A 23,833-nucleotide genomic window follows, 5' to 3' on the forward strand; every position below is an offset into this window, starting at 1 on the left:
TCTTGAGTTGTATCTTTTCCAGTTTTATTATATTATTTGTCACTGTTTCCAGATGTTAATCTCCTAGTCACTCTCCTGTTGTTGTTGGGTACATTTGAGTTGATTTCTACTTTTAAAACCAAAAAATGAAACCCACTGTCATTGAGTCAATTCTGACTCACAGTAACACTATAGGACAGAGTAGAACTGTACCGTAGGGTTTCCAAGGCTGAAATCATATGGAAGCAGACTGCACCATATTTCTCTCATGAAGCAGCTGGTGGGTTCAAACAACTGACCTTTCAGTTAGCAGCCTAGAGCTTACCTACAACCCCACCAGGGTTCTTTCTGGCTTGTAGTGATCCTGTGTACAACAGAATGAAACACTGCCCCGTCCTGTGTCACCGTCACAATCCTTGCTATGTTTGAACCCATTGTTGCAGCCACAGTGTCAATCCATCTAATTGAGGGTCTTCCTCTTTTTTGCTGACCCTCTACTTTACCAGGCATGATGTCCTTCTCCTGGGATTGGTCCCTTCTGATAACATGTTCAAAGTACATGAGAGGAAGTCTCGAGATCCTTGCTCTTAAGAAGCATCCTGGCTGTACTTCTTTCAAGACAGATTTGTTCATTCTTCTTGCAGTCCATGGTATATTCAATATTCTTTACCAACACCATAATTCAAAGGCATGAATTCTTCTTCAGTCTTCCTTATTCTTGTCCAGCTTTCACATGAATTTGAGGCAATAGAAAGTACCATGGTTTGGGTCAGGCACGCCTTAGTCCTCAAAGCGACATCTTTGCTTTTTAACACTTGAAAGAGGTCTTTTGCAGCAATTTGCCCAATGCGATATGTCATTTGATTTCTTGACTGCTGCTTCCATGGATGTTGATTGGGAATCCAAGTAAAATAAAATCCTTGACAACTTCAGTCTTTTCTCCATTTATCATACGTTACTTATTGGTCCAGTTGTGAGGACTTTTGTTTCCTTTATGTTGAGGTATAATCCATACTGATTTTCATCAGTAAGTGCTTCAAGTCCTTTTTTCTTTCAGCAAGCAAGGTTGTGTCATTTGTATATCATAGGTCGTTAATGGGTCTTCCTCCAGTCCTGATACCTCATTCTTCTTCATGTAATAAAGCTTCTCGAATTATTTGCTCAGCACATAAACTGAATAAGTAGCCACTATCCTGGTCCCACTAAAATGGTATTGCTAGAACCAAATTCAGTAGTGTAGGTATACTTTGACCACTAAAAATATAGAAAAAAAAATCATAGGAATTACATCAATTTTTTCCTCATATAATTATAATATTGTATCGTAAAGTGAAATATATATTTTGGCAATCATATCTCATTGGTGATTCTTCTAGAAATTAAGATACTGTTTTTGCCAAGGTCACCAATAGTTTTTCTGTTACCAAAACCAATGAAACTTCTTTTTGAACTTATTTTGTTTGATTTCTCAGGAATATTTGACAGTTCTTATTCATAACATCTCAAAAATAGCCTTTAGCATGGCTTCAATTACATCAAGACTTTTAACTGGTCTCTCTCCTTCTATTATTGCCCACTTCCAGTGCACTTTCTCACCTTGTAGCCAAAAAAATAAAAACCAAACTCATTGCCGTCGCGTCAATTCTGACTTGTAGTGACCCTATTGGAAAGGGCAGAGCTGCTCCATTAGGTTTCCGAGGAGCAGGTGGTGGATTCAAAGTGCCAGCCTTTTGGTTAGCAACAGAGCTGTTAACCACTGTGCCACAAAGTACTTCTTTGATTGCTCATCTAAGATGCAAACACTGGAGATTTTGGTCATGGAGCTCCTGAATGGTAATCTTTACAGCAATGATTCAGAGACACAGATTACTTACATTTTGTGGCTCCACCTTGCTCTAGAATTCCATAGACAAATATATGGACAGGGAGTAAAAACTAAGAATGAAGGATCATTTGTGGAAGATATTTACGGGCTTAACCTTTCACACTTGAGCTCTTCTCTCAAATTAATGACGGCTATTGAGATTCCCTGAAACATTTGCTTTTGTTATGAAGGTAAAGCCCTCATGTTGATATTTGCTATAAGGTTGGGTCAATTTGTTTAATGAAAAGACTTACTGATCCCTTGTTACTGAAGACTGTTCTAGACTTTTCTTAATATCAAGTTCTGAATTAATTCACTTTCCTTGGATGCAAGTCCCATGATTTTTGGACTTTCTCCAATTCTTGTCATCTGTGCCTGAAATCAGCCAATTCTTGCCTGAGTCTATCTCTTCTTTATAACAATTTTCTTACTGCAGTCAGTAGTATACAGTACACGCTATAATGTTTATTCTTTCTATCTGCCAGAGAGTACTAAGTATGTGATTCTTTCTTCAAAGGTCTTACAGGTGACTGTTCTACCAAATGTTTTGCCATGGAATAACAGAACTCTTCATCCCTCCCACCTTCTATGTTTATTTTCACACTGCCTTCCTCCAGTTACTAAGCCAATGCTACATAAATTAAATTTTAATTTTGTTTTATTTTTATGGTGCCCCTTCCCCCATTTCTTATACTAAGTACTATATCTGTCATAATTAAGAAAACAGAAAAGGATTAAATTTAGAGAATTAAGTAATTAAACAACTGTCTATGAGCTAGAGAAATGAAAGTCAGTGAAGACCAAACATAAATCAAATGTCTTCTAGATGTTAGGGAATCAGGAAGTTAGAGGAAGCACAGAAACTGCCAGCAATATTCATAGTTATTTCCAATACAAAAATGGGTGAGTGGAAGGAAAATTCACAAGGCCACTGTGAAATCTTACCTCTGACAAAATCCATATGTCTGTCTGAAGGAAAAATACTAATGGCTTCTGTTTCTCTTCCACCTTTCAATATATACAAGACTGCTTTTCAGTGGTGGCTCTGATCCAAATCCATGCTGCAGGGATTCTGGGAAATACAATGCCCAGATATTCAGTCCCTGCCACACAGAAAAACAATATGGAAGGGGGAAATGGTGCTAAGTTTCAACAACCTGCGCTTCAGTTGCCAACACATTCTGAAATCTTAAGCCTGTTCTCAAGGTCCCCCAAGATTTGGCTCTGCGGACTTTTCACACTCAGTCTGTACCTCAATTGTTAAGCCTCAGCCATTCTGTCTTTCTTACCTGAAACTTGCCATTCACTCCTCAAATTCAAATTTTGCACATAGTGTTCTGTTCCTAGAATATTCTCTTGTGTCCTCACTCTTGTATCCTGGCTAACTCCTGCTCGTTCTTCAAATTTCACCTTAAACCTCACTTCATCACAGTCTTTTTCTGACTTCTCAGAGGTCCCCAATGGTTTACAATCAACTACTAAACTAAAGGGTGGTGTTTCAAACCCACTCAGTGGCAACAGGGAAGAAAAGCCTGGTAATCTGCTTCAGCAAAACAGCACTATGGAGCAGTTTTACTGGGTGCGGGGGGGGGGTGCCACAAGTCTAACTGACTCAGTCTGACAACTTAATTTTTTTTTTTTTTAATATGGCTTAAATTGTATTGCTATATATTTCTATTGCACCATATTCTTTAAAATTCTAATTCTCAACGTGTATCACACTTGGTAAATTATTTAACACCCATTTTTTCTCACTTGATTTTAAGCTCCATACAGCTATGGACCATATTTATTTTACTACCATTTCCACACCAACATTTTCCTGTATGTTGATCATTCCATTTTACATTATTTAACTGTAATGTACCTACGACTATTAAGAAAATGTTTTCAAATGTTTTGTTTAAATTCGTGATTGTATTACTTTCATCTTTCAAAAGGAAAAGTAAAGTTAGTCTAGCATAATTTTTGAGTAATTATTGTCTTAAAAAATCAACTTAGAATCAGATATGCTAAAAATAAAAATATTCTATTTTGGTGAATACTATCAATGAAATAGACAATTGAGTCAGATTTAATTGGCATGTATTTAATGTGTACCAAGCTAAGGTGTCTCTACTAGCTGCTGTTGAAAAGGTAAAGGTGAGTGAACTATCTCCTTCTTTTAAGGAATTGAAATTTAATTTGTGAATGTATGGAAGTTGGGTGAAAATAAGAAAAATACACAAATAAGCACAATCTCGACAGTCTCATATATTGTCATTTTGTCCAGCTACTTTTGGAATAGATTTTGAAAGAAGTTCATTTTGGTAAATACATTATGTTGGGATCTACATGTGTTGAATGGACTTTTTTTTTTATGGACAAGGCAGTAAATTTTTAAAACTGCCACTGATAATTTTCAGGTCAATTTATTTTTTTGCAAGGGAAATGCCACGAAATGTAGTGATAACATTCAATGGCAATAGCAATTGAATCATTTTCTGAAATGCATAATCATTGCAGTGTGATTGATTATTTTTGTCTGGCCTCTAGCCATGGCCAGGTGATTGGTTGGGACTGTGAGATAAGGAAGTTGGGGCCCACCAAGGGAATTTGTTAGTTTTGCCTTAAAAGAGAGCCAATTCCTGAGCAAAGAGGAAGATCCTACCGTCACTAAGGACGAACAGCCAGGAGCAGAGACCATATCCTTTGGATCTGGGGTCCCTGCACTGATCAGCTCCTGAAAGCAGGCGACTGAGAGAAAGCAAGTTGTGACCCTGAAGACAGTGAGAAGGAGTGGCAGGAGAAACCTAGCATCAGAGACTGAGCAGCAGGAGACAGCATGGTGGGCTTCCAAGCCCACAGAGAGAGAAAGCTGAGTGCCTTTGCAGAGAGGCTTAGGGCCAAGGAGAGGTGTACCTCTGAGCAAGGTTGGGAAGAGGCAGTGCTGATGGAAGAACTGTATCCTGAGTGTTCCTGAGCTTGAATTCTGTTACTTCCCTAATAAGTCCCATAATTATGGATATGGTCTCTGAGTTCTGTGTGACCTTTGCAAGGAATAATTGAACCCAGCAGAGAAGTAGAGAGTGCTGTAAGAGGGATGGTTGGTGTCAGAATTAGTAAAGATGGCAGAGAGAGGAGGTTTGTCTGGCCTCCACCTCATGGAAGTCAGCCTTGCACTGTTGATCTTGGTTCTCCCTCCCTCTTGTCAGGTTGGAGGAAGTCAGACACTGCCCCCACACCATTTTTGCAATCATATTCAAAGACTTTTTTTGAAGGAATCATTGATCCTATCTGTCTTAGTTATCTAGTGCTGCTATAACAGAAATACTACAAGTAAATGGTTTTAACAAACAGAAGTTTATTCTCTCACAGTCTAGGACACTAGAAGTCTGAATTCAGGGTGCCATCTCCAGGGGAGGCTTTTTCTCTCTGTCGGCTCTGGGGGAAGGTCCTTGTTATCACTCTTTCCCTGGTCTAGGAGCTTCTCAGCAAGGGACCCCAGGTGCAAAGTATGAGCACCATACTGGCTCATCTTGCTTGGTCATAATGAGGTCCCCTCGTGTCTCTGCTCCCTTCTCTCTTTTATATCTCAAAAGAGATTGACTCAAGATACAATCTAGTCTTGGAGACTGAGTCCTGCCTCATTAACATAACTGCCTCTAATCCCTCCTCATTAATATTATAGAGGTAAGATTTATAACACAGGAAAATCAAATCAGATGACAAAATGGTGGACAATCACACAATACTGGGAAACATGAACTAGCCAAGTTGACACACATTTTGAGAAGACATGATTCACTCCATAACACCATACACAGGCTCTGTTGCAACCTAAATATATGGTGACATTGGCTGCTTCTTGATTTAAAGAAGAATATCATTTATTTCCTTACACTTTCACAAAAGATTTTTTTTTTTCATGACATACATAGGCTAACCAATGAGTAAGATCTCACCTTTAATTAGCAAAACAAATATTGGGAATTCAGGACTTCTAAATTGACACCTTTGCAGTTCTGGCCAAAGACTCATTTGAAACATCTGATATTTGAGAAAAGCTGTCTTTTGAACAGGTTAATTATCTCTTCCTTCAGATTCTCTAAGCTCTATCAGTTTTAAGTTAGATTTTTAGGAAGCAACATTCTTGGATTTCATTATCTCAGTGCCTCACAAAAAGGTCTTCATTGAATTAACTTTTAATGTTGTGCCTGCAGCTTTTATAGCTGAACACCACCTATGTTTTTCTTAAAAGTGTGTGAAGACAGCATCCATTATGTTCTTCATTGTCCCTAACATAAGGAACCACATGTTAAAGTCCCCCTTCAGTTTTCAGCCAAGAATACGTTAGTGTCTGAAGACAACCTTGGGAAAAACACATTTTTCCTTTTTACCTGAGCTGCCAAGATGAACAGACATAAATTTAGTGTTTATCTGCAGTGATTGACTCATCACAGGTGCCTGATAATAGCAATTCTTCTGCTCCCTTAAAGGGCTTTTTTTCTTGGCAGGCCCTGGAAGGAATGTTTAACAGAATTACTTTACACTGTGTTGAGGCTCTTTCAGATCTTAAATAAATAAATAAAATAAAATAAAACACCAACAACAAAAACCCTTACAATATGTAACTACTAAACAATCAGATAAAAGGGTAATTACATAATCGTGCTAACCAATGAATAATGTATTAACTATCAGCAAAGACTTACCTTAGCGTATAAAACAAATGCAGTGACTCTGTTTTGTATTTCTCTCATTATGACAAAGGAAATAACAAAATCCATAAACAGGAATTTTTTTTTTTAAATCTCTCTTCTTTTCCTTGATGGAAAATATTAATTGATTCATTAAAATTCCTTTATATATCCATTTATCTATTCAAAAGTATACTTTGAGCGGTTAAAATGCACTAACTGTATACTAGGTATTGCTTATAATATGGACATTGATGTTGCCCCAAGGAGATATAAATATAATGAAAAATATTCATTTGGGTGGAAAACTTACATTTAGTTTTATAGTCATCTAGTAGAACTAAAATTTTCCTAAAAAAAAATTCTAAATCAAATGTTAATTGGAAAATAACAGATTATTGTACTAATGGCTAGAAGGAGCCTTGCTTGCACAATGGTTAAGTGCTGGGCTACTAAATGAAAGGTTGGTGGTTTAAACTCTCCAGCAGCTTCATGGGAGAAAAGATCTGGCAATCAGCTCTCATACAGATTATAGCCTAGGAAACCCTATGAGGCGGTTCTACCCTGTCATATAGGGTTGCTATGAGTTTGAGTTAATTTGACAGCACACACAACAACAACAAATGGCTAGAAAGGAAATATGTGCAATTTTGGGGGTTAACACGTAAGATCACATTCTTATAAAACAGAAATTGTGATGCGTCAGGCATTGTTCCACCTACAAGTCTGTGTGGAGTTTTGACTATCCATAATGAATCATGTGAGAGTATATTTAAATTCTTGTAAGAATTTCCTTTTTATATCACAAAAACTAACAGAATATTGATAATTTTTAAATAATATGAGAAACTGTAGAATTTATAATTTAAAAATAGCAAATCTAAAACAGGTAAAAATAATTGTTGATGTATTGTGCTGACATAAAATACTAAAACATATCTTAATTACCAGCTATGATTTTGAAGAAAGTTCTATTTTAGGATGTAACGTTTTTATTTAATTGTGATAAATATTTAGGTAACGTACATTTGTCATCTCAACATTCTTTACATGTTTCATCATGTTGTGCAATTATTACCAATAACTGCCTCCAGATTTTTCCATCGCACTTAACAGAAGTTCAGTGTTCCCTGAAGTTTTTCCTTTGACTTTGTTTTCTTCATTGTACTTTAGATGAAGGTTTACAGAACAAACTAGTTTCTCATTAAACAGTACACATGTCAACACTCTCCTTTCTTGACCTTGGGTTCCCTATTTCCAGCTTTCCTGTCCCCTCCTGCCTTCTAGACCTTGTCCCTGGGCTGGTGTGCCCCTTTAGTCTCATTTTGTTTTATGGACCTGTCTAATCTTTTGCTGAAGGGTGAAACTCTGTAGTGACTTCATTACTGAGATAAAAGGGTGTCCGGGGGCCATACTCTCAGGGTTTCTCCAGTCTCTGTCAGGCCAGGAAGTCTGGTCTTCTTTTGTGAGTTAGAATTTTGTTCGACAATTTTCTCCAGCTCTCTCCAGGACCCTTTGTTGTGATCTCTGTCAGAGCAGTCGGTGGTGGTAGCCAAGCACCATTTAGGTGTACTAGACTTGGTCTGGTAGAGGCCGTGGTAGATGGGGTCCATTAGTCATTTGGACTAATATTCCCTTTGTATCTTTAGTTTTCTTTATTCTCCCTTCTTCTCAAAGGGGTGAAACAAGTAGAGTATCTCCGATGGCTGCTCAAAGACTTTTAGGACACCAGACGCTACTTGCCAAAGCAGAATGTAGAACATTCTCTTTATGAACTATGTTATGCCAATGGAGCTAGATGTTCCCTGAGACCATGGTCCCCACAGCCTTCAGCTCAGCAATTTGGCCCCTCAGGAAGTTAGGATGTGTCTATGGAACTTTCATGACCTTGCCTTGTACAAGTTGTGCTGGCTTTCCCAGTATTGGGCACTGTCTTACCCTTCACCAAAGTTACCAATTATCTATTGTCCCTTGACTTTTTTTTAGAATAAAAACACAAGGTGTGATAAGTGAGGTTAATATATTATTTTCTGATCTTTCTTGGATTAGCGAAAAATAAACAAGAGAGATATTTTTCTTAACATGATTTCTTCATTTAAATGTCTATGCAGAGAGGGGCGGGGCCAAGATGGAGGACTAGGTGGACGCTACCGAGGATCCCTCTTGCAACAAAGACTCGGAAAAACAAGGGAATTGATCACATACATAACAAGCTACGAACTCTGAACAACAAGCACAGACTTAGAGACAGAAAACGAAAAAATACGGGCAGACAGCGACCGTTTTCAGAACTAGGAGCCAGCGTACCAGGCAGGTGACCTTCGGGGCCCGATCTGGGGCAGAGCCCAGGGGGGCAGACGGCACAGAAGGGGGGCCCAGCCCTTCCCCCCCAACCTATCCCAGGAGGAAGTCTAGCTGGTTGGCGTGGGCGGCGTAGTGGCGCAGCCACAGGGAGAAGCACCCGGGAGGCAGTGACTGGTCTGGGAGTGGGGAGACCAGCATCCCAGCCAGGGAGCTGTCCCGCCGGGAGTTTAGCGGGAAGCGGGGGGTGTGTGAGCGGGGGGGGGTCAGCTATATTTCCCTAAAGCGACCCTGGGGCGGGGCCCACACGTTCGTGTGGGGGGACTCACACCCAGTCCGCGCGTGTGGCGCGGCGCACCGGAGGGAGAAGTCCCCACAAGGAAGTGACTGGTCTCGGAGCGGGGAAAGCAGCGTTCCAGCCGGGGTGCCGTCCCGCTGGGATTTGGGCACGCGCGCGGGGGGAGCGTGAGCACGGGGTCCAATTTTATTACCCTGAATTGACCCAGGGGGAGGGCCCACCTAGTCGTGCGGGTGACGCCCACCCAATTCGCGTGTGCGGTGCGGTGCTCCGGAAGGGGAAGTCCACGGGAGGAAGTGACAGGTCCCGGAGTGCGGAAAGCAGCGTCCCAGCCGGGGAGTCGTCCCGCTGGGATTTGGGCGCTTGCACGGGCGGGGCGTGACCGCAGGGTCCAATTATATTCGTCTGAATAGACCCTGGGGGCGGGCCCAACCTTTCGTGTGGGAAATGCCCAACCAGTTTGCGCGAGCAGTGCCGTGTACCGGAGGGAGAAGTCCCCGGGAGGAAGTGACAGATCTCGGAGCGGGGAAAGCAGTGTCCCAGCCGGGGACCCGTCCCGCCCGGATTTTGGCGGACAGGGGCAGAGCGTGAACGCGGTGTTCAGCTCTATATTCTGTGGTGCTACACTCCTAGCTCTCTGATTCCTCCCCCACCCTCCCCAGGCGGCTCCATTAACATCCGAATACCCAGAGCCAGAGGGAGAATTCAGATAGGGATCTGACTGCATTTTCTTTTAGCCGACTACCTGGAAAATCTAGTTTCCCAGTGATGGCTCGGAGACAGCAGTCCATATCAAACCACATAAAGAAACAGACCATGACAGCTTCTCCAACCCCCCAAACAAAAGAATCAAAATCTTTCCCAAATGAAGATACAATCCTGGAATTATCAAATACAGAATATAAAAAACTAATTTACAGAATGCTTAAGGATATCACAAATGAAATTAGGATAAATGCAGAAAAAGCCAAGGAACACACTGATAAAACTGTTGAAGAACTCAAAAAGATTATTCAAGAACATAGTGGAAAAATTAACAAGTTGCAAGAATCCATAGAGAGACAGCATGTAGAAATCCAAAAGATTAACAATAAAATTACAGAATTAGACAACACAATAGAAAGTCAGAGGAACAGACTCGAGCAATTAGAATGTAGACTGGGACATCTAGAGGACCAGGGAAACAACACCAACATAGCTGAAAAAAAAATCAGATAAAAGAATTAAAAAAAATGAAGAAACCCTAAGAATCATGTGGGACTCTATCAAGAAAGATAACTTGCGAGTGATTGGAGTCCCAGAACGGGGGGGGGGGGGGACAGAAAACACAGAGAAAATAGTTGAAGAACTCCTGACAGAAAACTTCCCTGACATCATGAAAGACGAAAGGATATCTATCCAAGATGCTCATCGAACCCCATTTAAGATTGATCCAAAAAGAAAAACACCAAGACATATCATCATCAAACTTGCCAAAACCAAAGACAAACAGAAAATTTTAAAAGCAGCCAGGGAGAAAAGAAAGGTTTCCTTCAAGGGAGAATCAATAAGAATAAGTTCAGACTACTCAGCAGAAACCATGCAGGCAAGAAGGGAATGGGATGACGTATACAGAGCACTGAAGGAGAAAAACTGCCAACCAAGGATCATATATCCAGCAAAACTCTCTCTGAAATATGAAGGAGAAATTAAGATATTTACAGATAAACACAAGTTTAGAGAATTTGCAAAAACTAAACCAAGACTGCAAGAAATGCTAAAGGAGATTGTTTGGCCGGATGACCAATGATATCAGGTACCAGCACAATACAAGGTCACAAAACAGAATGTCCTGATATCAACGCAACTCAAATAGGGAAAGCACAAAAACAAACAAATTAAGACTAATTCTAAAAAATAAATAAAGAAACAAAATAATACACATAACAGGAAATCATGGAAATCAATAGATAAACGATCACAATAATCAAAAAGAGGGACTAAATATAGGAGGCATTGAACTGCCAGATGAAGAGTGATACAAGGCGATATAGAAGGATACAGGTTAGGTTTTTACTTAGAAAAATAGGGGTAAATAATAAGGTAACCACAAAAAGTAATATCAATTCCATAACTCAAGAAAAAAGCCAAGAAAAACGCAACGACTCAACAAACACAAAGTTAAACATTATGAAAATGAGGATCTCACAAGCTACTAAGAAAAACGCCTCAGCAGAAAAAAGCATGTGGAAAAATGAAATGGCCAACAACACACATGAAAAGGCATCAAACTGACAGCACTAAAAACTTATTTATATATAATTACGCTGAATGTAAATGGACTAAATGCACCAATAAAGAGACAGAGAGTCACGGACTGGATAAAGAAACACGATCCATCTATATGCTGCCTACAAGAGACACACCTTAGACTTAGAGACACAAACAAACTAAAACTCAAAAGGCGGAAAAAAATATATCAAGCAAACAATAAGCAAAAAAGAAGAGGAGTAGCAATATTAATTTCTGGCAAAATAGACTTTAGACTTAAATCCACCACAAAGGATAAAGAAGGACACTATATAATGATAAAAGGGACAATTGATCAGGAAGACATAACCATATTAAATATTTACGCACCTAATGACAGGGCTGCAAGATACATAAATCAAATTTTAACAGAATTGAAAAGTGAGATAGACACCTCCACATTTATAGTAGGAGACTTCAACACACCACTTTCGGAGAAGGACAGGACATCCAGCAAGAAGCTCAATAGAGACACAGAAGACCTAATTACAACAATCAACCAACTTGGCCTCATAGACTTATATGGAACTCTCCACCCAACTGCTGCAAAATATACTTTTTTTTCTAGTGCACATGGAACATTCTCTAGAATAGACCACATATTAGGTCATAAAACAAATCTTTGCAGAATCCAAAACATCGAAATATTACAAAGCATCTTCTCAGACCACAAGGCAATGAAGCTAGAAATCAATAACAGAAAAACTAGGGAAAAGAAATCAAGTACTTGGAAAATGAACAATACCCTCCTGAAAAAAGACTGGGTTATAGAAGACATTAAGGAGGGAATAAGGAAATTCTTAGACAGCAACGAGAATGAAAATACTTCCTATCAAAACCTCTTGGACACAGCAAAAGCATTGCTCAGAGGCCAATTTATATCGATAAATGCACACATACAAAAAAGAAGAAAGAGCCAAAATCAGAGAACTGTCCTGACAACTTGAACAAATAGAAAGTGAGCAACAAAAGAACCCATCAGGCACCAGAAGAAAACAAATAATAAAAATTAGAGCTGAACTAAATGAATTAGAGAACAGAAAAACAATCGAAAGAATTAACAAAGCCAAAATCTGGTTCTTTGAAAAAATTAACAAAATTGATAAAGCATTGGCTAGACTGACTAAAGAAAAACAGGAAAGGAAACAAATAACCCGAATAAGAAACGAGAAGGACCACATCACAAGAGAGCCAAATGAAATTAAAATAATCATTTCAGATTACTACGTAAAACTGTACTCTAACAAATTTGCAAACCTAGAAGAAATGGATAAATTCTTGGAACAATACTACCTACCTAAACTAACACATTCAGAAGTAGAACAACTAAATAGACCCATAACAAAAAAAGAGATTGAAACGGTAATCAAAAAACTTCCAACAAAAAAAAGTCCTGGCCCAGACGGCTTCACTGCAGAGTTCTACCAAACCTTCAGAGAAGACTTACCACCATTACTATTGAAGGTATTTCAAAGCATAGAAAAAGACGGAATACTACCCAACTCATTCTATGAAGCTACCATCTCCCTGATACCAAAACCAGGTAAAGACATTACAAAAAAAGAAAATTTTAGACCTATATCCCTCATGAACATAGATGCAAAAATCCTCAACAAAATTCTAGCCAATAGAATCCAACAACATATCAAGAAAAAAATTCACCCTGATCAAGTGGGATTTATACCAGGTATGCAAGGCTGGTTTAATATCAGAAAAACCATTAATGTAATCCATCACTTAAATAAAACAAAAGATAAAAACCACATGATCTTATCAATAGATGCAGAAAAGGCATTTGACAAAGTTCAACACCCATTTATGATAAAAACTCTTACCAAAATAGGAATTGAAGGAAAATTCCTCAACATAATAAAGGGCATCTATGCAAAGCCAACAGCCAATATCACTCTAAATGGAGAGAACCTGAAAGCATTTCCCTTGAGAAGGGGAACCAGACAAGGATGCCCTTTCTCACCGCTCTTATTCAACATCGTACTTGAAGTCCTAGCCAGGGCAATTAGGCTAGACAAAGAAATAAAGGGCATCCAGATTGGTAAGGAGGAAGTAAAGCTATCACTATTTGCAGATGACATGATAGTATACATGGAAAACCCTAAGGAATCCTCCAGAAAACTACTGAAACTAATAGAAGAGTTTGGAAGAGTCTCAGGATATAAAATAAACATACAAAAATCACTTGGATTCCTCTACATCAACAAAAAGAACACCGAAGAGGAAATAACCAAATCAATACCATTCACAGTAGCCCCCAAGAAGATAAAATATTTAGGAATAAATCTTACCAAGGATGTAAAAGACCTATACAAAGAAAACTATAAAACTCTGCTACAAGAAATTCAAAAGGACATGCTTAAGTGGAAAAACATACCCTGCTCATGGATAGGAAGACTTAACATAGTAAAAATGTCTATTCTACCAAAAGCCATTTATACATATAACGCACTTCCAATCCAAATACCAATGTCATACTTTAAGGGGATAGAGAAACAAATCACTAATTTCATATGGAAGGGAAAGAACCCCCGGATAAGCAAGACATTACTGAAAAAGAAGAAGAAAGTGGGAGGCCTCACCCTACCTGATTTCAGAACCTATTATATAGCTACAGTAGGCAAAACAGCCTGGTACTGGTAGAACAACAGGCACATAGACCAATGGAACAGAATTGAGAACCCAGATATAAATCCATCCATGTATGAGCAGGTGATATTTGAAAAAGGACCAGTGTCAGTCAATTGGGGAAATAATAGTCTTTTTAACAAATGGTGCTGGCATAACTGGATATCCATTTGCAAAAGAATGAAACAGGACCCATACCTCACACCATGCACAAAAACTAACTCCAAGTGGATCAAAGACCTAAACATAAAGACTAAAACGATAAAGATCATGGAAAAGAAAATAGGATCAACCTTAGGAGCCCTAATACAGGGCAGAAACAGAATACAAAACATTACCAAAAATGATGAAGAGAAACCAGATAACTGGGAGCTCCTAAAAATCAAACACCTATGCTCATCTAAAGACTTCACCAAAAGAGTAAAAAGACCACCTACAGACTGGGAAAGAATATTCAGCTATGACATCTCTAACCAGCGCCTGATCTCTAAAATCTACATGATTCTGTCAAAACTCAACCACAAAAAGACAAACAACCCAATCAAGAAGTGGGCAAAGGATATGAATACACATTTCACTAAAGAAGATATTCAGGCAGCCAACAGATACATGAGAAAATGCTCCCGATCATTAGCCATTAGAGAAATGCAAATTAAAACTTCGATGAGATTCCATCTCACACCAACTAGACTGGCATTAATCCAAAAAACACAAAATAATAAATGTTGGAGAGGCTGCGGAGAGATTGGAACTCTCATACACTGCTGGTGGGATTATAAAATGGTACAATCACTTTGGAAATCCATCTGGCGTTATCTTAAACAGTTAGAAATAGAACTACCATACAACCCAGAAATCCCACTCCTCGGAATATACCCTAGAGATACAAGAACCTTCACACAAACAGATATATGCACACCCATGTTTATTGCAGCTCTGTTTACAACAGCAAAAAGCTGGAAGCAACCAAGATGTCTGTCAACGGATGAATGGGTAAATAAATTGTGGTATATTCACACAATGGAATACTACGCATCAATAAAGAACAGTGACGAATCTCTGAAACATTTCATAACATGGAGGAATCTGGAAGGCATTATGCTGAGCGAAATGAGTCAGTTGCAAAAGGACAAATATTGTATAAGACCACTATTATAAGATCTTGAGAAACAGAAAAATCGGAGAAGAACACATACTTATGTGGTTACAAAGGGGGGAGGGAGGAAGGGAGGGCGAGGGCTTTTTATTGATCAATCTGTAGATAAGAACTGCTTTGGGTGAAGGGAAAGACAACACTCAATACAAGGAAGGTCAGCCTAATTGGACTGGATTAAAAGCAAAGAGGTTTCTGGGATAAAATGAAAGCTTCAAAGGTCAGCGGAACAGGGGCTGGGGTCTGGGGAACTTGGTTTGAGGGGACTTCTAAGTCAATGGGCAAAATAATTCTATTATGAAAACACTCTGCATCCCACTTTGAATTGTGGCGCCTGGGGTCCTAAATGCCAACAAGCGGCCATCTAAGATACATCAATTGGTCTCAACCCACCTGGAGCAAAGGCAAAGGAAGAACACCAAGGTCACACGACAACTAAGAACCCAAGAGACAGAAAGGGCCACATGAACCAGAGACCTACATTATCCTGAGACCAGAAGAACTAGTTGGTGCCCGGCCACAATCGATGTCTGTCCTGTCAGGGAGCACAACAGACAACTCCTGAGGGAGCAGGAGACCAATGGGATACAGACCCCAAATTCTCATGAAAAGACCATACCTAATGGTATGATTGCGACTAGAGGAATCCCAGAGACAATGCTCCCCAGAACTTCTGATGGCACAGGACAGGAACCATCCCCGAAGACAAATCATCAGGCATGAAAAGGACTGGTCAGTGGCGGGGAGAGAGATGCTGATGAAGAGTGAGCTAATTAAATCAGGTGGACACTGGAGAGTGTGTTGGCAACTCTTGACTGGAGGGGGGATGGGAAGATAGAGAGAGAGGGAAGATGGCAAAATTGGCATGAAAGGAGAGACTGTAAGGGCTGACTCAATAGGGGGAGAGCAAGTGGGAGAAGGGAGTAAGATGTATGTAAACCTACATGTGACAGACTGATTGGAATGGTAAATGTTCACTTGAAGCTTAATAAAAATTAAAAAAAAAAATGTCTATGCAGTTTGAGTCATCTAGTTAATTTATATATCAATAACAACTGTATGTCTTGCTTATGGGAGTAGTGGAGAAAATTAATAGGTTAGCGCTCTGGTGATTTCAAGGGTGAAAATTGCCCTTTTGGTATTTCCGAAGAGCTAACATTCCTCTAATTTCTGAGCTATTAATGTAAATCTATCCATATAATATTAAATGCTAAAGAACCTAGATATTAACAGATGGAGTATAGAAAATACAAGTAAACAATAGTTACTTAATATTTTTATACATCTTAGTTTTCACTATGATTCTATGATAAGTCTTTGTCCCGGTGAGGGAGGTATCAATGGAAAGATATACATTATGAAAATATTTTTTAAAGGAGGAGCAAACATATTAATTCCAGATAAAGTAAACTTTAGAGCAATGAAAATTACCAGATAGGGGCATTACATAATCATAAAAGGGTCAACACGCCAAGAAGACATAGCAATCCTAAATGTTTATGCACCAGACAAGACAGCTGCAATATATGTGATAAGCCAACTTAGAAGTCCACAATTACATTTGGGGACCTCACCATCTCTCTTTAAACAACTGATAGAATGACTAGGTAGAAAATCAACCAGGATATGAAGAAACTCAACACAATCAACCAATAAGATCTAATTGGTATTTATACTAACTCCATCCAATAATGATAAATATATGTTTTTTTAAAGTACTCACAAAATGTATGTCAGAATAGATCATAAGATCACATTTTGGGCCATAAAACATACCTAACCCCCCCCCCAAAAAAAAACTAAACAAATTAAAATCACATAGAGTGTTCTCTGATTGAAATGGAACAAACTAGGAACCAAGAGCTGAAAGATATAGGAAAATCTCTAGCATTTGGAAACGAAACAACAAACTTCTAAATAATTCATTTATCAAACAGTAAATCTCAAATAAAATCAAAATATATTGAACTGAATGAAAATGAAAATACAGCATATCAAAATTTGTGGGACAAAATTAAAGCAGTGCTTAGAGAAGAATATATAGCTGTAGATGTGTACATTACAAAAGAGGAAACATCTCAAACTAATAAGTTTAGTTCCCACATCAAAACCTAGAAAAAGGGGACATAAAAAAAAAAAAAAAAGGCAAGCAGAGGGAAAGAAATGTTAAAATAAGAGCAAGATGCAATCCAATTGAAAACAGAAAACTCAATAAAACAAAGAGCTGGTTTTTTTTTTTAATATATCAATGAAATGCACACACTTCTATCAAGTGTGACAAAGAAAATAAGAGAAGACAGAAGACATGCATTACCAATATTAGGAAAATGGGTGATATCAATACAGAGTCAGAGACATCAAATGATAATAAGGAAATACTATAAGAATCCTCTGATGCTAGAGCTATACCTCTGGCATTTCAAATACCAGCAGGGTAACCTATGTTGGACAGGTTCCCTCAGAATATCCAAACTAAGACTAGGAAGAAAGGCCTGGCATTCTACATCCAAATATTAACCAATGAAAACCTTATGGATTACAACAGTGTTTTGTCCAATAGAGTGGTAAAAGATGAGCTCCCTGTGTTGAAAGGCACTCAAAACACACAGTGGCTGCAACAATGGGCTCAAGCATACCAAAATCATGAAGATGGTCAGGACTGTACACAATTTTGTTTTATGGGACCACCATGAGTCAGAGACAACTTGACAGCAACTGACAACAAAACACGAGCAACACTATACCCGTAAATTTGACAACGTAGATTGTAGAAGTATAATGACTCATTAAAAAATACAAACTATTACAACTCATCTTATGAAAGAGATCATTTGAATAGCTCTATAACTATTAAGGATATTATAATTTAAAAATTCCCCCCCAAAAAATCTCCAGCCCAAAATGATTTCACTGGAAAATTCTGCCAAATGTTAAACAAAGAAGTAACACCAATTCGCACACTCTCTTTAAGAAAATAGAGAGAAATACTTACCAATTCATTTTATGACATTATTATTACTATGATACTAAAACCAGACAATAAGAGTACAAGAAAAATATTGCTAGGTGCTGTCGAGTCAGTTCCGACTCACAGAGACCCTATGTACAACAAAATAAAACAGTGCCCAGTCCTGAGCCATCCTCACAGTTTTTATTAGGCTTAGGCCCATTGTTGCAGTCACTGCATCAATTCATCTCACTGAGGGTCTTCCTTTTTTTTGATGACTCTCAACTTTTCCAAGCATAATGTTCTTTTCCAGGGACAGGCCGTTCCTGGCAACATGTCCAAAATATGAGAGACAGAGTCTTGAGATTCTTGTTTCTAAGGAGCTTTCTGGCTGTACTTCTTCCAAGACAGATTTGTTCATTCTTCTGGCAGTCCATGGTATATTCAACATTCTTCACCTATGCCGTAATTCAAATGCATCAGTTCTTCTTCAGTCTTCTTTATTCATTGTTCAGCTTTTGCATACATATGAAGTGACTGGAAACACCATGTATTAGGTCAGGTGCATCTTAGTCCTTAAAGTGACATCTTGATTTTTAACATTTTAAAGAGGTCTTTCGCAGAAGATTTGCCCAGTGTAATGCATCATTTAATTTCTTGACTGCTGTTTCCATGGGCGTTGATTGTGGATCCCAGTTAAATGAAATCCTTGACAACTTCATTTATCATGATGTTACTTGCTGGTCCAGTTGTGAGGGTTTTAGTTTTCTTTATGTTCAGGTGTAAGCCATACTGAAGATTGTAGTCTTTGATCTTCATCAATAAGTTCTTCAAGTCCTCTTCAGTTCCAGCAAGCAAGGTTGTATCACCTGCATATAGCATGCTCTTAATGAGTCTTCCTCCAATCCTGATGCCACATTCTTCTTCATGTAGTCCAGTTTCTTGGATTATTTGTTCAGGATACAGATTGAATAAGTATGGTGAAAGGATATAACCGGGATGTACTCCTTTCCTGATTTTAAACCACGCAGTGTCCCCTTGTTCGTTTTAAATGACTGTCTCTTGGTCTATGTAGAGGTTCTGCATGAGCACAATTAAGAGTTCTGGAATTCCCATTCTTTAAAATGTTTTACATAATTTGTTGTGATTCACACAGTCGAATGCCTTTGCAATGTCAATAAAACACAAGTAAACATCTTTTTGTTATTCTCTGTTTTCAACCAAGACCCATCTGGCATTAGTGATGATATTGCTTATTCCATGTCATCTTCTGGATCCAGCTTGAATTTCTGAAAGCTGCCTGTCAATGTATTGCTGCAACCCGTTTTCAATGATCTGCAGCAGAATTTTACTTATGTGTGATATTGATTATATTGTTTGAAAATTTCCACATTTTGATGGATCCCCTTTCTTTGAATGGCATATATATGGATCTTTTCCAGTAGGTTGACCAATTAGCTGTCTCCCAAATTTCTCAGCATAGACAAGTGGGCACTTCTAACACTGCATCCATTTGTTGGAACATCTCGATTGGTATTCTGTCAATTCCTGGAGACTTGCTTTTTCGCCAATGCCTTCAGTGAAGCTTGAAGTTCTTCCTTTAGTAACACCAGTTCTTTATCATATGCTAGCTCCTGAAATGGTTGAAAACTACAAAAAAAAAAAAAAAAAAAAAAAACCTACAGGTCAATATTCCTCATGAATATAGATTCAAATATCATTAACAAAATATTAGTAAATATAATTTGGAAATATAGAAAAAGAATTATAAACCAAGACCAAAAGGAACTTCTTCCAGGGATACAAGACTGAATCAAGATTTGAAAATCAATTGCTATAACCCATTATATTAGCAGAGTAAAGAAGAAAAATCACATTATTGTATTAACAGATGCATAAAAAAAAATTCACAAAATTCAACAACCGTTCATGATAAAAGCTTCTAGAAAAATAGGAATATTGGATTTTCCTCATCAGGATAAAGAACATCTACAAAAAACTGAGAGCTGCCATCATACTTAAGTTGAAAGACTGAATGCTTTTATTCTAAGATTAGGAACAAGGCAAAAAATGTAATTTTTTGCTGTCTTTATTCAATTGATTGCTGAAAATTCTGGTCAGTGTAATAAGGCAAGAAAAGGAAATAAATCATACATATTAGAAAGGAATAAATTAAGCTGTTCTTATTTGTAAATGAAATGATTGCTTAGAAAATCTCAATAAATCTACAAAAAATTTCTAGGACTAATATGTGAGTTCAGCAAGTTTGCAGGATACAAGATATACAAAAGTCAGAGAATACATTGCAATACATAGTAATGAATGCATGGACATCCAATTAAGAAAAAAACAAAGCAATATCATTTGCAAATGTTCAAAAAAGTGAGCATAGTTAGGCATAAATCTAATAAAATATGTACATGACTTGTGTGCTGAAAACCACAAAATTCTGATGAAAGAAATTTAAGAAGATCTAAAGAAATGGAGAGATATATTACATTCATGGACTGGAAAACTCTACATAGTAAATATGTCAGTTCTTCCAAAATTGATATACACATTTAACACAATTACTATTAAAACCCCAGCAACATTTTTGCATGGATATCTGTATATATAATATATGCATATATATATATATTCAAAAATATATATAGAAAGACAAATGAGCTAGAAGAGTTATAACATTCTGAAAACAAAGAACGAATGAGAGGAATTAGTTTATATGAAATCAAGACTTACTATATAGGCACACTAATCAAAAGTTGTGATATCAGAGGAGGAATAAACACAAAGATCAATAGAATGGAACAGAAAATTCAGAAGTAGACCCACACAAATATGCTGAACAGATTCTAGAAAAACTTGCAAACACAATTGCATGGAGAAAAGATAATTTTTTCAACAAATAGTACTTCAGCAATTGATTATTTTGTAGGTAAATATATATATATAAAGAAAAACACATCCACCTATCTCTCACCTTATATAAAAATTAATGCAAAATACATATCTAAGTTAAATATAAAATGACAAAACTTTTGGAAAAATGAAAAAAAAAGGGAGAAATCTTCAGGGTCAAAGGCTAGGTGACGAATTCTTAGACTCAAAAGCAAAAGCACAATCCATTAAAAAAATTTATATACATATATAAATATAAAACTGGACTAAATCAAAACATTTTCTTTTTCTGTGGAATTCACTGTTAAGAGGATAAAAATAAAAGTGACAGACTAGGGGAAATTACTTGCAAACCACTTAACTGATGAAGGATTGTATATACTTATATACATATAAATGTATATATACAAAAAACTCTCAAAACTCAACAGTAACAATCCAATTAGTAAATGGGCAAAAGACATGAAGAAACATTTCATTAAATTGTGTACAAAACCCAAACCCACTTTGTTTGTACAAGTGGCAAATAAGCACATAAAAGATCTTCAACATCATTAATCATTAAGGAAACATAAATTTAAACCAAAGTAGGATATCATTATATACCTATTAGGATGGCTGAATAATAAATAAACTAAAAAAAAAAAAACAGTGACAACATCAAATGCTTGTGAGGATGTGGAGAAGCTAGATCTGTCATTCATTGATGGTGGCTATTTGAAATGGCATAGCTTTCAGAAAAACAGTTTGGTAATTCCTTTAAAATCTAAACACGCAACTAGCCATTGCACTCTCAGTGAAATGAAAGCTTATATTCACAATAACATGTGAATGAATTTTTACAGCAGCTTTATTTGTAATAGCAATAAACCAGAACAAACCCAGATGTCTTCCAATAGGGAATGGTGAAACAAACAGTGATACATCCACACCATGAAATACTACTGAGTAATAAAAAGCAACAAAGTATTGATGAATTCAATAACCTGTATGAATATCAATAAAATTATGCTGAGAAAAAAAAAAAAGCCAATCCCAAACAGTTATGTATTGAATGACTCTCTTATATAACTCTCTTGCAATGACAAAGTTGTAAAACTATAGAATAAATAAGTGGTTAGTAGATAAGAGTGGGAGGCAAATAAGTGGGTGTGGCTATAAAAGGGTGGCATTAGATGTCATTATGGTGATGGAAATGTTCTGTTTTACCTGTATCAATGTGAATGTCCTGGTTAAGATATTATAATACAGTTTTGCAAGATGTTACCAAGGTGAGAAACTGGCAAGAACATATATGAGGTCTCTCTGTATAATTTATAATTTCATTTGAATCTATAATTATCTACAAATAACTTTAATTAAAAAAATAATAGATTATTTTAATAGTAGACATAGTTGAAAATAGAGTTTAGTGAACTAAAATATAAATTGTAAGAAAATGTTCAAAATGTAGGACAGATAGACAAAAGGGTAAGAAATATGAAAATATGAGAAAAAAGTATATAAAATAAAAAAAATTAAAAAGCTGGAGATAAGAGAATGAATGGGGAAGAAGCAATATGTGAATAAATATTCAATGTAATTGTTCAAAATTAGTGACAGATACCAAGCCACAGATTCAAGAAACACTAAAAATATTCTAGGTAGAACAAAAATGAATAAATCATACTTAGGAACATTAGAGTAAAATTGTGAAAAACTATATTAAAAATAATCTTAAGAGCAGCATGAGGAAAAAACAAACAACATATTGCCTTAAATGAAGCAGGAATAACAAAGCTGACTTCTCAACAAAATCAAAAGACACTAGAAGACAAAGAAATAATATATTAGCAGTGCTCAATGAAAGTAACCTGCTAAACTAGAACATTGCAAAGAATGGGAATTCCAGAACACTTAATTGTGCTCATGAGGAACCTTTACATAGATCAAGAGGCAGTTGCTCAGACAGAACAAGGCAATACTGATTGGTTTAAAGCCAGGAAAAGTGTGCATCAGGGTTGTAGTCTTTCACCACACCTATTCAATTTGTATGCTGACCAAATAATACGAGAAACTGGACTATATGAAGAACGGGGCCTCAGGTTTGAGGAAGATTCATTCTTTACGTTGAGGTGCAATCCATACTGAAGGCTGTGGTCTTTGATCATCATTAGTAAGTGCTTCAAGTCCTTTTTGCTTTCAGCATACAAGGTTATGTCATCTGCATAACACAGGTTGTGATTTGTGTTAGCTATGAATAAATATGGGAAACAAGAAAATAATTATTATTTTTTTTAACACAACAGAGAGTTGCAGGATCAATAAGAATTAGTGAAATTTAAAATTCCACACAGGGAAGGCAAGAAGACACAGGGGCTGATTTTCCATAGATGTTTTATCATTGGGACCTTTTGTTAAATATGGATGCAGACGTGATGCTGGGGATTGATATTGTTCTGAATATGGAGCTACTGCTGGAGGACAGGGCAGGAGTGACAATATTGGAAACTAGGAAAACCTCAAATAAAGGGTAATGTCCCACTTACCACATTTTCTGAAACTAGAAATTGCATAGAGTGAGAGGCTAAGGTGAAACATTTTGAAAATTACAGCACTGTTTCTGGCAGTTTTGCAGAACTAAAGGAAAGCAATTGGAATTCATGACTCACCAGGGAGAAGAGACATTATGAAAGATCAGTTTCCCATTTAAAAACCTTGGAGAGATTCACTATAGGAACAGGTATAAACCAGACGTATGTTGAATATTACCAAAACCTTCCTCAATTAATTCCACAAATGT

This window comes from Loxodonta africana, chromosome 3 (genome assembly GCF_030014295.1).
Source record: "Loxodonta africana isolate mLoxAfr1 chromosome 3, mLoxAfr1.hap2, whole genome shotgun sequence".
Taxonomy (NCBI): domain Eukaryota; kingdom Metazoa; phylum Chordata; class Mammalia; order Proboscidea; family Elephantidae; genus Loxodonta; species Loxodonta africana.